The 11,029-nt window shown below is 43.8% G+C and overlaps 1 pseudogene; it reads right to left on the bottom strand.

The window, feature by feature from the left end:
* Positions 1-9,347: 9,347 nt before the first annotated feature.
* LOC113028160 (uncharacterized) lies at positions 9,348-10,349 on the bottom strand (annotated as a pseudogene).
* Positions 10,350-11,029: the final 680 nt, after the last annotated feature.

Here is an 11,029-nt window from a genome sequence, read left to right as displayed (position 1 = left end):
TCCCTTGGTGCAAGTTTCAATAATAAATATAAATGTAAAATATAAAAAGTACAAAAAAACAATCGTAAGTACTCAAACAGTAGTATGTACAATATATACAGGATAGCAGCATTAATATAATGACAGTATGAATAGCAGCATAATATAATGACAGTGACAGTATGGAATAGGTTAAATTGTTTTTGTGCTTATTTACTACGGTGATAGCTCTGAGAAAGAAGCTATCCCTGAATCTGTTTGTCCTGGTTTTATGTGACCTGTACGGTCGGCCTGACGGTAATAGTTCAAACAGTTGGTTGCTGGGGTGAGAGTGGTCCTTGATGATATTGCCAGCTCTGCTGAGGTACCGAGAGTTTGCAGTGACCTCCAGGCTGGGCAGAGAGCAGCCAGTGATCTTCTGGGCTGTTGATGACCCTCTGCAGTACTTTCCTGTCCGCAGCTGAGCACCCTGCATACCATGTTGTTATGCCGTACGTTAGGATGCTCTCTATGGTGGCTCTGTAAAATGTCACCAGCAGCCTCTCCTCCAGGTTGTTCCTCCTGAGCACTCTCAGAAAGTGGAGACGCTGCTGGGCCTTTTTAACCACCGCTGTAGTATTTGCAGTCCAGGAGAGGTCATCAGATATCTGCACGCCCAGAAACCTCATGGAGTGTACCCTCTCCACACAACTCCCGTGAATGTAAAGTGGGGCCGGGTCTGCTCTGCCCTTCCTGAAGTCCAAGATAAGTTCTTTAGTTTTCGTGGTGTTCAGTTGGAGGTTGTTAACTGAACACCACTCAGTCTGTTGACCTCATCTCTGTAGTCCGACTCATCCCCCCTTGAGATGAGTCCAACCACTGTGGTGTCATCCGCGAACTTTATGATGGTGTTTGAGAGATGGGTAGGGGAGCAGTCGGATGTGTAGAGCGTAAACAGGAGGGGACTCAAAACACATCCTTGTGGAGACCCGGTGCTGAGTGTGATGGTGCTGGACCGGTGGGGGCCGAGTCTGACAGACTGTGGTCTATTTGTCAGGAAGTCCTTGATCCAGAGGCAGATGGGGGTGGAGAGTCCCAGGTGAGACAGTATCCTCCATACATATCCTCCATTTTAAGAAATACTATTCTCAATAAAATGATTTCGATCAAGAACTCACTTACAATGATGTTAGATTCAAACCCAAGTATAGTGCCACCAAAATGTGCATATGTCACCCAAATATTCCTCTCAGTAGTGGTTTATAAATCATTAAAAAAGAATGTATGATTTAATAGCAGTATATAAATCTCTTGGGTTGGCGTAATAAGCAAATGCTTCAGCCAATACTTTTTGATTAGCCTTGTCTCATGCTTTCTTGCTTTGTGGTAGATCTTTGTTCTGTCTTCACTGAGATATTTGAATGCTAATCAATAAAATCAAAATCAAATAAAACAGTCAGTATTTGAATGAAAAATAGTTAATTTCTGAAGTGCTCAACCTGTACGTAACCAATATACAGTATGGGCCAAACAGTCATATCAAATATTCAGTTCAGTTCAATTCAGTTTTACAGTATTTATATAGCGCCAAATCACAACCACAGCCGCCTCAAAGCGCTTTTTATTGTAAAGCAGACTCTATAATAATACATACAGAGAAAACCCCAACCATCATCTGACCCCCTATGAACAAGCACTTTGGCAACAGTGGGAAGGACAAATTCCCTTTTAACAGGAAGAAACCTCCAGCAGAACCAGGCTCAGGGTCTCTTGTCTCTCCCCATCTGTCGTGACCGGATGGGGAGAGACAAGGAAGACAGGATAAAGACATGCTGTGGAAGAGAAATTCATAACAAGTATGATTCAATGGAGAGAGTTCTATTAACACATAGTGACTGAGAAAGGTGACTGAAGAAGAAATACTCAATGCATCATGGGAATCCCCTGGCAGCCTACACCTACTGCAGCATAACTAAGGGAGGATTCAGGGTCACCTGGTCCAGCCCTAACTATATACTTTAGCAAAAAGGAAAGTTTGAAGCTTAATCTTAAAAGTAGAGATAGTGTCTGTCTCCCGAATCCAAACTGGAAGCTGGTTCCACAGAAGAGGCGCCTGAAAACTGAAGGCTCTGCCTCCCATTCTACTTTTAAATACTCTAGGAACAACAAGTAAGCCTGCAGTGCAAGAGTGAAGTGCTCTAATAGGGTGATATGGTACTACAAGGTCATTAAGATAAGATGGGGCCTGATTATTTAAGACCTTTTATGTTAGGAGCGGGATTGTATGTGAGAAGCCAATGAAGAGAAGCCAATACAGGGGAAATAATGTTGTATGCTTTCCTATTCTTCTCAGCATGTGATCTGGCTGAACTTAACAATTACTTGTTGGAATAATGGTTTTTGGCAAAGGAAGTGCTAGCTTTACAGGGAGAGACTCAGTTAAATTTTTTCTCCACATGATATCTACAGGAAATACACTAGCAAAAATACACTCCATCTGTATTTGTCCTTCCCTTTAATCACCCACCACCTGCTCTCTCAGGATTCACCTGGAGGCCACCTCCTGAGTATGGCAGACAATAAGAGAATAACACATCAGTCTCCTGTGTTCTGCACAGCTTGTTAACGTTTTAACATTTATGGTTGTAGTAGTTTTCTTGCTGATATGATTAATCCAACTGGGAAGAAGAAAGAATTTGAGAAATTGATCTTGAATGCTGAGAGTGAAGTGAGAGGAACCTGCTCAAGTGGTTTTATTCCATCAGAGCCTGTGTCGAATGTGTAGCTGGGATATACTGCTGCAATGGAAGTGTGCCAACCTCATAATGTATGTCTGTTGAAAGGAAAGATTGATTTTTGGAAACTTCAGAACAGGGTTTTTATTCTACCTTTCAGCTCTGTTGTTTGGCAGAAGGATTCTACAAGTGTAACTCAAAGCCAAGATATATCCATTATGTGTTTGTAAAGGCTTACTGCCTTCCTTGATATGAAGTGCCATGAAAAACTTTCGAGACTTACTGTAAATCCATACTAGAATAAAGCTTAACTTGTCAAAGTCATCCTATCGATCGGTTAACCCCTTTCAGCACAGCTACTGTTTTTTGATTATTACTTGGAAGTCCTATTTTGATTTCATCATAGATTCAAAGTTATGCAGGAAAGTAAGCACCAACTTTTCCAAAGTTGAATTTTGTGTGGAGGATCTGTAGTTTTTAGTTTAAGAGTCAAGTTTAGTTTAAGTTCAAAGATGGTAAAGCAGGCTGGGAGTTTTTTAAAATTCAGTTTTTCTCTCAAGATCAGATTATCGCCACAGAGTTTTGGTGTATTATCCTGTGGCATGAGAAGAAAAACAGCAGAAACCTGAATGTGCCTTTTTGTATGAGTACACGGCCCCGCTAACCCTATTCCATGGAGTTTGTCCAACTCTCAAAAGTGCAAGAGAATTGCCAGCAAAGTGTCAAAATGTAAATTCAAGTTCTATTTTTGTGCTTTCATGGACATAAATTGTCATGTTTTTATGACAGTAAAATACAATGGATTTTACTATATTTTGTGTCTGCTGCAAGTATCTAGTGCTAAGAAAGTGTGTGTTCCATGTGTGCCTGTGGTGAGTGTCAGTCAACACAATAAAGAGATCACAATTACAGACATTAATGGCAACAGAAAAGTGTTGCAGTAACAACTATCTGCGAGTGATACCCAAAACATTCCACATCATATTTTATATCATCTAGATTGTTTTACCAGAGTTATACAAGGTATAAAGGACCCCTAACCAAGCTGTTATCCCTAAACTTAACCAAGTCTCTGGTGTGACGACTTGTTTTTAAAAAAGGAAAACATCAATTCTGTTTACACAAACATGAATCAGAAGTAGAGATTTTCAGGACTGAACACAAATTTAACTGATTAGAAGTTATGACTATTTCAATAGCTGCCGTGAGATTGTGTTGGAATACCCAATGCGCTTACAGTGACAAGAGAAAAAAAATCTTAAAGCAGAGACGTTAACGAACATTTTTCTTGTAAAACAAAGGGGGCCTAGCGAAAAAAGTTTGGGAACCGCTGGACTGCACTATTAAGCATGAGATGCTCGATATTATACACTAATGAGGCAAAACATCATGGCCTGTCAAGAATGATTTGCACGGTGGCACAGTGGTTAGGACTACTGCCTCACAGCAAGGAGATGTCTGGTTTAAACCCCCTGGACATTTGGCAGTTCTGTGTGAGCTTTCACCCACAACAAAAAGACTTCTCATGTTATTTGATATCGACACCTATACCCAGTTTACAATACAGAGTGTGTGGTTTTCTGTCTCCCTCTGTTAGACCTTTTACTGCCAACCTGTCCACTCTGTTGTCTACCTGCAACCCACACTGTTAGACTTTTCATCGCCACTTTGTGGTAACATACTGGCGTCACCGTTGCCAGCGTCATACCGTGACGCCGTGTTACGGTAGCTTACCGTTCTGCAGGATGATACCATGTTTTGCTGGTGTGGTATAATACTCTTGGACAAATTATGGTAATGTACCGTGGCCTTTTTTATGGTATCTCACTGGCGACAGTGACGCCAGTGAGATACCGTTATGTCGTTATGTCGTAAATTACGTCAACAAAGTAACATCATACTGTGATTAAGAAATTGGTATACTACCGTTTATTCACGGTATGTCACTGTAAGCCCGCTGCAAGATAATAAACTGCAATATATTAACCAGTAACTTACCGTTATCACGCATCATCAGTACCAAAAATATTCATCTCTGCTAGAGGACACCGTGTCCCAACAGGCGGTCATTTACTGTTTAACAGGTCGTAATTGACCGTAATTTCAGTTAACAGTAACATACTGTAAGATACTCGAGGGTTCCAAAAAAAATTGGATGGATAGCTAGATAGACACACACAAAATATAATTCATGTGGTTGACACCACTTTATTTCAGTTCTGATTTTTCCCTGCTGAAATACACATTTCCAAAATCAAAAACTGAAAAGAACTGAAAACATATTTTCATCGAGGAAGCACTTGTTTTTACTAAACCATGTAATCCATTATTTTCTCTGATGGTTGTACAAACAATAACGATATTATGTCATATCCATATCATGGCAGACAACATATGCTCAAGGTGTTGGGTTTTCTTATTCATATTTTGTAGGGTCTTAAACCTACAATGTGAAGTGTCTTGGCATTCATTTTGTTGGCACCATACAAATTAACTGATTTGTAATGAATATAATATCAAGCCCCACACGTCTGCCTTTATATACACTTTGTCCATGTAAACGACCACGGCAGACCCAGTGGCATTTTGATGCTTTTATTAATCCCTACACGGTTGCTGTACATTCGCACTCAGAGCTGCAGCTCTCCCGCTTCCAGCTCAACATAACACCAACAACCCAACCACAGGACCCAGTACAATATTTAATTCGGTGGGGCGTGATTGCGGATGCCGTGCAGGTGCGTCCGCCTCCTCTGCACGGCACCGCAGGCCACGCCCCGCCACATACCCCCATCGCCCGACTGAGGCCGGGGAACCATCCGGCCGAACGTACTCCCCCCCACCGCGAGCGGGAGAGGGGATCAGCCCGGACCGTCGGCGCCCCCGGGCCCTGGCCAAGCGACGGGGAGTTGTAAGTTCAGGTGGCCGCCTGCGAACCCAGCAGCGTCGGCGAAGCTGGTCCGGAGGTCGGCCGCGTGGCAGGTGGACGCGGCGCTGTTGGTACGGTCGTGCGCCCCAGCTCGCAGGCGGCTGGGCAGATGTCCGGCAGGCACTGGCCTCTGGTGGAGGTGAGGCCGCTCTGCTCACCCCGCTAACCTCGGGCTTCGGTGGCGCGGACTCCCTTAGCACGTGCACCACCGACTTATCCCGCGGCTTCTCCGCCCCTCCCGGTGGGAGCAGCTCACGCTGCACCTCCACCGCTGCCGGCTGGAGCAGCTCCCCTCGCTGCGCCTCCGGCGCTGCCTCTACCGGCTGGAGCAGCTCCTCGGGCGCCGCCTCCACTGTTGTCTCTCCCGGCTGGAGCGGCTCCTCGGGCGCCGCCTCCACCGCTGCCGGCTCCGCCGCCTTCTTCCGAGGCGCAGGAACGGGCACCGGGCCCTGCAGAGCCCCTGCGGCTCCCACGCGAGGTGTGGGGACAGGCGCTGTGGCAGGCTGCGTGCTAGTTGGTCGCAACCTGGGGGCCGGCACGGGCGCCTGCACGGACTGGATCTCCTCCACTCCAGCGCCATTGGGGAGCGCCGGTGGGGGTGGCGGTGGTGTCGGGCAGGACCGGATCAGCGCCGCCAGATTCTCCATCCTCTGCAGGTGGCGTTCGGTCTGGTCCTGCAGCTCTTCCCGCCTGCGGCGCCACACCGCCGCCTGCTCCTGCTGCGTGGCCGCCAGCTCGGCCACCATTCTCGCCAGGTCCTCCCTCTGCTGGCCCACTCCTGGATCTGCCGTGCCTCCCGTCCTGGGTTTCGGCACCACTGTAAACGACCACGGCAGACCCAGTGGCATTTTGATGCTTTTATTAATCCCTACACGGTTGCTGTACATTCGCACTCAGAGCTGCAGCTCTCCCGCTTCCAGCTCAACATAACACCAACAACCCAACCACAGGACCCAGTACAATATTTAATTCGGCGGGGCGTGATTGCGGATGCCGTGCAGGTGCGTCCGCCTCCTCTGCACGGCACCGCAGGCCACGCCCCGCCACAGTCCAAAATACTGGCTCACACCACCAAATCAATGCACAAAACAGGGTCCACAAGGACATGGATGAGGGTGTGTGGTGTGAAGTAACTTGACTGTCCTGCACTGAACCCTGATCTTGCTTTGTGGACTGAGTTCATTGATTTGTAGGGTGAGCCAATACATGTGACAATTAAAGTGTAAGTAGCTGAAATAATTTTTAACAAACGGGTAAAAGAAGGAAAAAAAATCAATGAGATGGTCAATTTGGTAAAGTAAATCCGTTGGGCATCTTTCTTTGCCTTTAGACAACAATTCTGATGGCAAAAGAGCCAAACGGGACAGGCTAAAAAAAAAAAAAAAAAAAAAAAAATCAAAACTGTTGCACTCAAAAAAGATGGCAAGAGAGCTTGTCTTCATTGTTGTTCGTCTTCTGTAAATGTCCAGAAAGCATGGGCCATGGATCATCTGTGGAGACACAAGTAACAACACATTGGTCACTTAAATTCACTAAAAATGGCAAAAACAGTTACCTAATTTGAAGTTCTCCACTCAAATTCAGTAAGCCGCTGGAGGAAAGTTGTGACATGAGGGTTAATGTGAACAACCTTTCGCTTCACAGTGGCCAGTGTTGGGAAGGTTACTTTTAAAATGTATTCCATTACAGAAAACAGAATACATGCCCCAAAATGTATTCTGTAACGTATTCCGTTACGTTACTCAATGACAGTAACGTATTCTGAATACTTTGGATTACTTAATATATTATTATTACTATTACTGAAGGTCCGCGACTCCGAACTGTAGTAAAGGGACCTCTGGCTAATACGGCGGGGTCCCTGTCGGCTTGTTGTGTGGGTCAACTTTTCTTGCGAGAGACAGAGAGAGGCGTTGAAAGACTGCTCCAACGGAACTATTGTTTTCGGAGGAAAACACGAACACGGTGTACAGTCGAGTCCTAATAGCTTACTTACAACTGGGCTCGTCAGGCACTCTTCTTGGCTGAAGTGGTTATTATTATATTTACATGCTTCCAGCTCCCGTTTTTGCTCGATGACAACTTGTACCTTTCCAATCCCCCTTTTCTCCCTCCTCGCACTCACAGACCCATAACGTCCATTCTCCCTGCAACACAGTCCTGACCCGCGACAAAACGAAACAGGAAAGTACCGCAGTGTAATCCATTTATTTCAACAAAGTAACTGTATTCTGAATACCACCTTTTTAAACGGTAACTGTAACGGAATACAGTTACTCATATTTTGTATTTTAAATACGTAATGGCGGTACATGTATTCCGTTACTCCCCAACACTGACAGTGGTCCCAGTCTTTCTGCTTGTCCCAACCTTGGAGGTACATTTTGTTCCCTCTTCAGGGTTTATCCTTAAAGAAAACCTTAAAACATGCCATAATAAATAGTAACATACAGTAACATTGAGTTGTGATTTGAAATAATGAGTTACTTAGGGATAATTTATTCATCATCTATCACTATTAGCTAACTGTTCAAACATACCTCTGAATTAGTTCCAATGTTTCAGGAGTATCGGAACAGTTGAGACAGATTTTTTCTAAACACTGGGTCTCTGTGGCTTTTAAACCCCAAAACACGCTGCGCCAAAAATTGGTCCACCCCAAGGATCGGGTCCCCCGACACAAACAGAGTAACATAGTGTACACTGTTAAGTGCCAGGAGGATTGCCAGGATTTATACATCGGGGAAACCAAACAACCAGAAGAGCTACCTCGTCAGGCCAGGACTCTGCAGTCTATTTACACCTACAGGCTAGTGGACACTCTTTCAAGGATGAGAAAGTACACATCCTGGACAGGGAAGAACGCTGGTTTGAGCGTGGAGTCAAGGAGGCCATTTACGTGAAAAGGGAAAGACCATCTCTGAATCGAGGAGGGGGCCTAAGGGTACATCTTTCGCCATCTTACAATGCTGTGATTGCAGCCATTCCCCAACTTTCTGTGAATGGTACTCATGGCCATTGATCAGTGGTCTTTGATCAGTGGGTTTTGGTCAGTGGTTGTTGATCAATGGTCATGAGAATTTGCATAATTATGATTAAGGAACTGACCTCACAGCCCATTGTTCCTTCAGTGGGCTGGTTTCATTCATTATGCAAATGTACTGTTTATAAGATTGGGGAAACCTGCAGTCAGCTGAGACTGAAGAAGTCACTTGGATGAGTGACGAAACGTTTCTCCCAGAAAACGCTACGTCCAGATGAACAGAATCAACTTTTGGAGATTTATTTTCCTGGATGATTGAGAATGCATCAAGACATATTAATGGCCTTATGTAAATAAGTCCGTTTTAACATATTATAATTGTACATAATTGGGAATTATTGTGCACATTAAACACACCTAACAAAGAATCAGCCCAATTAAATTACCGGAGATGAATCAACTGTATGGTTATTTTGGAGTTTATAGTTTGTGCTGCTGTTAAACTTTACAGTATTGACTTCAGTATTTTTGCTGTTGGTGTTGCTAGACTACCATTTTGATCAGTAATATGTAATGTGAAATTTGATATTTTTACTTTGCTGGATTCACTGAGACACATGTCCAACAACCTTGGTTTATAAAGGAAATTACAGAAATTTGAGCTAACAAAACAGAGACTGGATACCCGTGTCCACAAAAAGCTCCTGTGCCAAACAGAAATTTTAATATGGTCTAATCAGCTCTATTTCACGAATGACTTCTTACCAAGCATAATCAGCCTTGGGGTGCTTGGCAGGTTGATCTCTGCTTCAAGGGACATCCTGGTAGATGTTTCCTGCCAGAAAGAGGACCAAGACATTTTATGTAACAAAAAATACAAAAAACAAAACAGGACAGCAAGCAACAGCATTAAACATAGAGCTGTATGAAAAAAGCTTACATCTGCTAAGACAAAGAGGGAGTCTTCCTTGTAATACTTCATCATGAGAAGTATGGCTGCTGTGCCAACCTTGTTGTTGGTCAAAACTCCCTCACTTTCTATCTACTGGATGAGTGTCCTTATACCAAGGTTCCATTTGAGCTTCTGGCTAGAGAAATAGTTAATAATCCTTCTGCCTTTGGTTATGAGGGCCTGACCTAAGCGCTCACTGATATCGATGCCTGTGAGTTTGTAAAAGTGGTTCGAAAGACCTTTCCAAGTAAACAAGAATGGCCACTGCTCCTGAATTTCAGCTACTGAAAGTGAGGGACAACTGTTGATAAGCTGCCGCTGAGAAATATATGTGAGGCACATGAAGTCATCCACATCAGGTCTCTCCACAGCTCCAGGTCCTTCTAAATTAAATATTGTTAACAGGATGTGTTTCTTTTCCTCCAAAGAAGCTTGTGTTTCCCCCTAAGGAAGTTCAACTGGCTGCCAATTTATACAACCATAGCTATCAACAAGGCATCTAACTTTTTTAGGTGAGGTTGCATTACTGCTGGGATTACAGTCTTCCTCATTCCTGGTTCTCTTTGTTTGACGAAGTCTATGTGTTGTATTATCTTGATTAACATGTTCAACTCTAGATTTGATGCTTCTTAGTAGTGAATAATGTCCACAACCCAGTCTTTCTCCCTTTTCAGTAAAATCTGCAAATGTTTGAGGGTATCTGTTTACAATGATCTTAGCAACCTCTTCACTGGACGCACGTTTAGGGTTTCTGCAGTTAACTTGCATGGCCTCCACAACAATTCTAACCATACTTCTCCTTTCCTCTGGATGACCTCTGTCTCCTCTTGTGATTGCATGCGACAGTTGGAGTGGAAATCTTTCACAAGCTCCAGAGTAATGGCGTCATTCAAATTCTTTGGTCTGCCATCTAAAAAAAGAGAGAGAGAGAGAGAGAGATCAATGGAAAAGCAACTTCATATGGCTATTTCAACAAATATGTCCTCACTAAAAGATGAACACTGCGATTAGGATTGAGTACTAACAGAAAGGCAGTTTTGGGGACCTTGTCTGAAGCTGAAAATCAATCCCAGGACTGCAAAAGAACTACAAACTCAAGGTCTTGCATTGAAAAGTTGAAAAATACATAGTAAAATACAGTATATTTTACAGTTTGTCATAATTTCCACCCTTAGTCCTACCATTACCAATGAAAGGTTAATGGTGTTAGATTCAGTGTCTACTTTTGCTTCGTGCATTGCACAGCTGCAAAGATCCTGAAATTCCTCTATGATGCTCTGTATAGTGCTGGCTGGCAAGAGCATTTTAGCCTGCATTTTTAAATGACACAAAGTCAACTCTCTTCTAATAGATTAACTGTGTCCTGTCCTTGTATTATGGCAAATCCCCCAATTTCTTGTTGCCTTGACTGCTGAACTGTCTACTTATGTTTTTGAGAAATATGGCTGGAAAATGATGTTCGGACACTGAAG

This window comes from Astatotilapia calliptera, chromosome 2 (assembly GCF_900246225.1).
Source record: "Astatotilapia calliptera chromosome 2, fAstCal1.2, whole genome shotgun sequence".
NCBI lineage: Eukaryota > Metazoa > Chordata > Actinopteri > Cichliformes > Cichlidae > Astatotilapia > Astatotilapia calliptera.
Note: the sequence above shows the minus strand (reverse complement) of the source record. Positions and strands in the feature narration are given on the sequence as shown.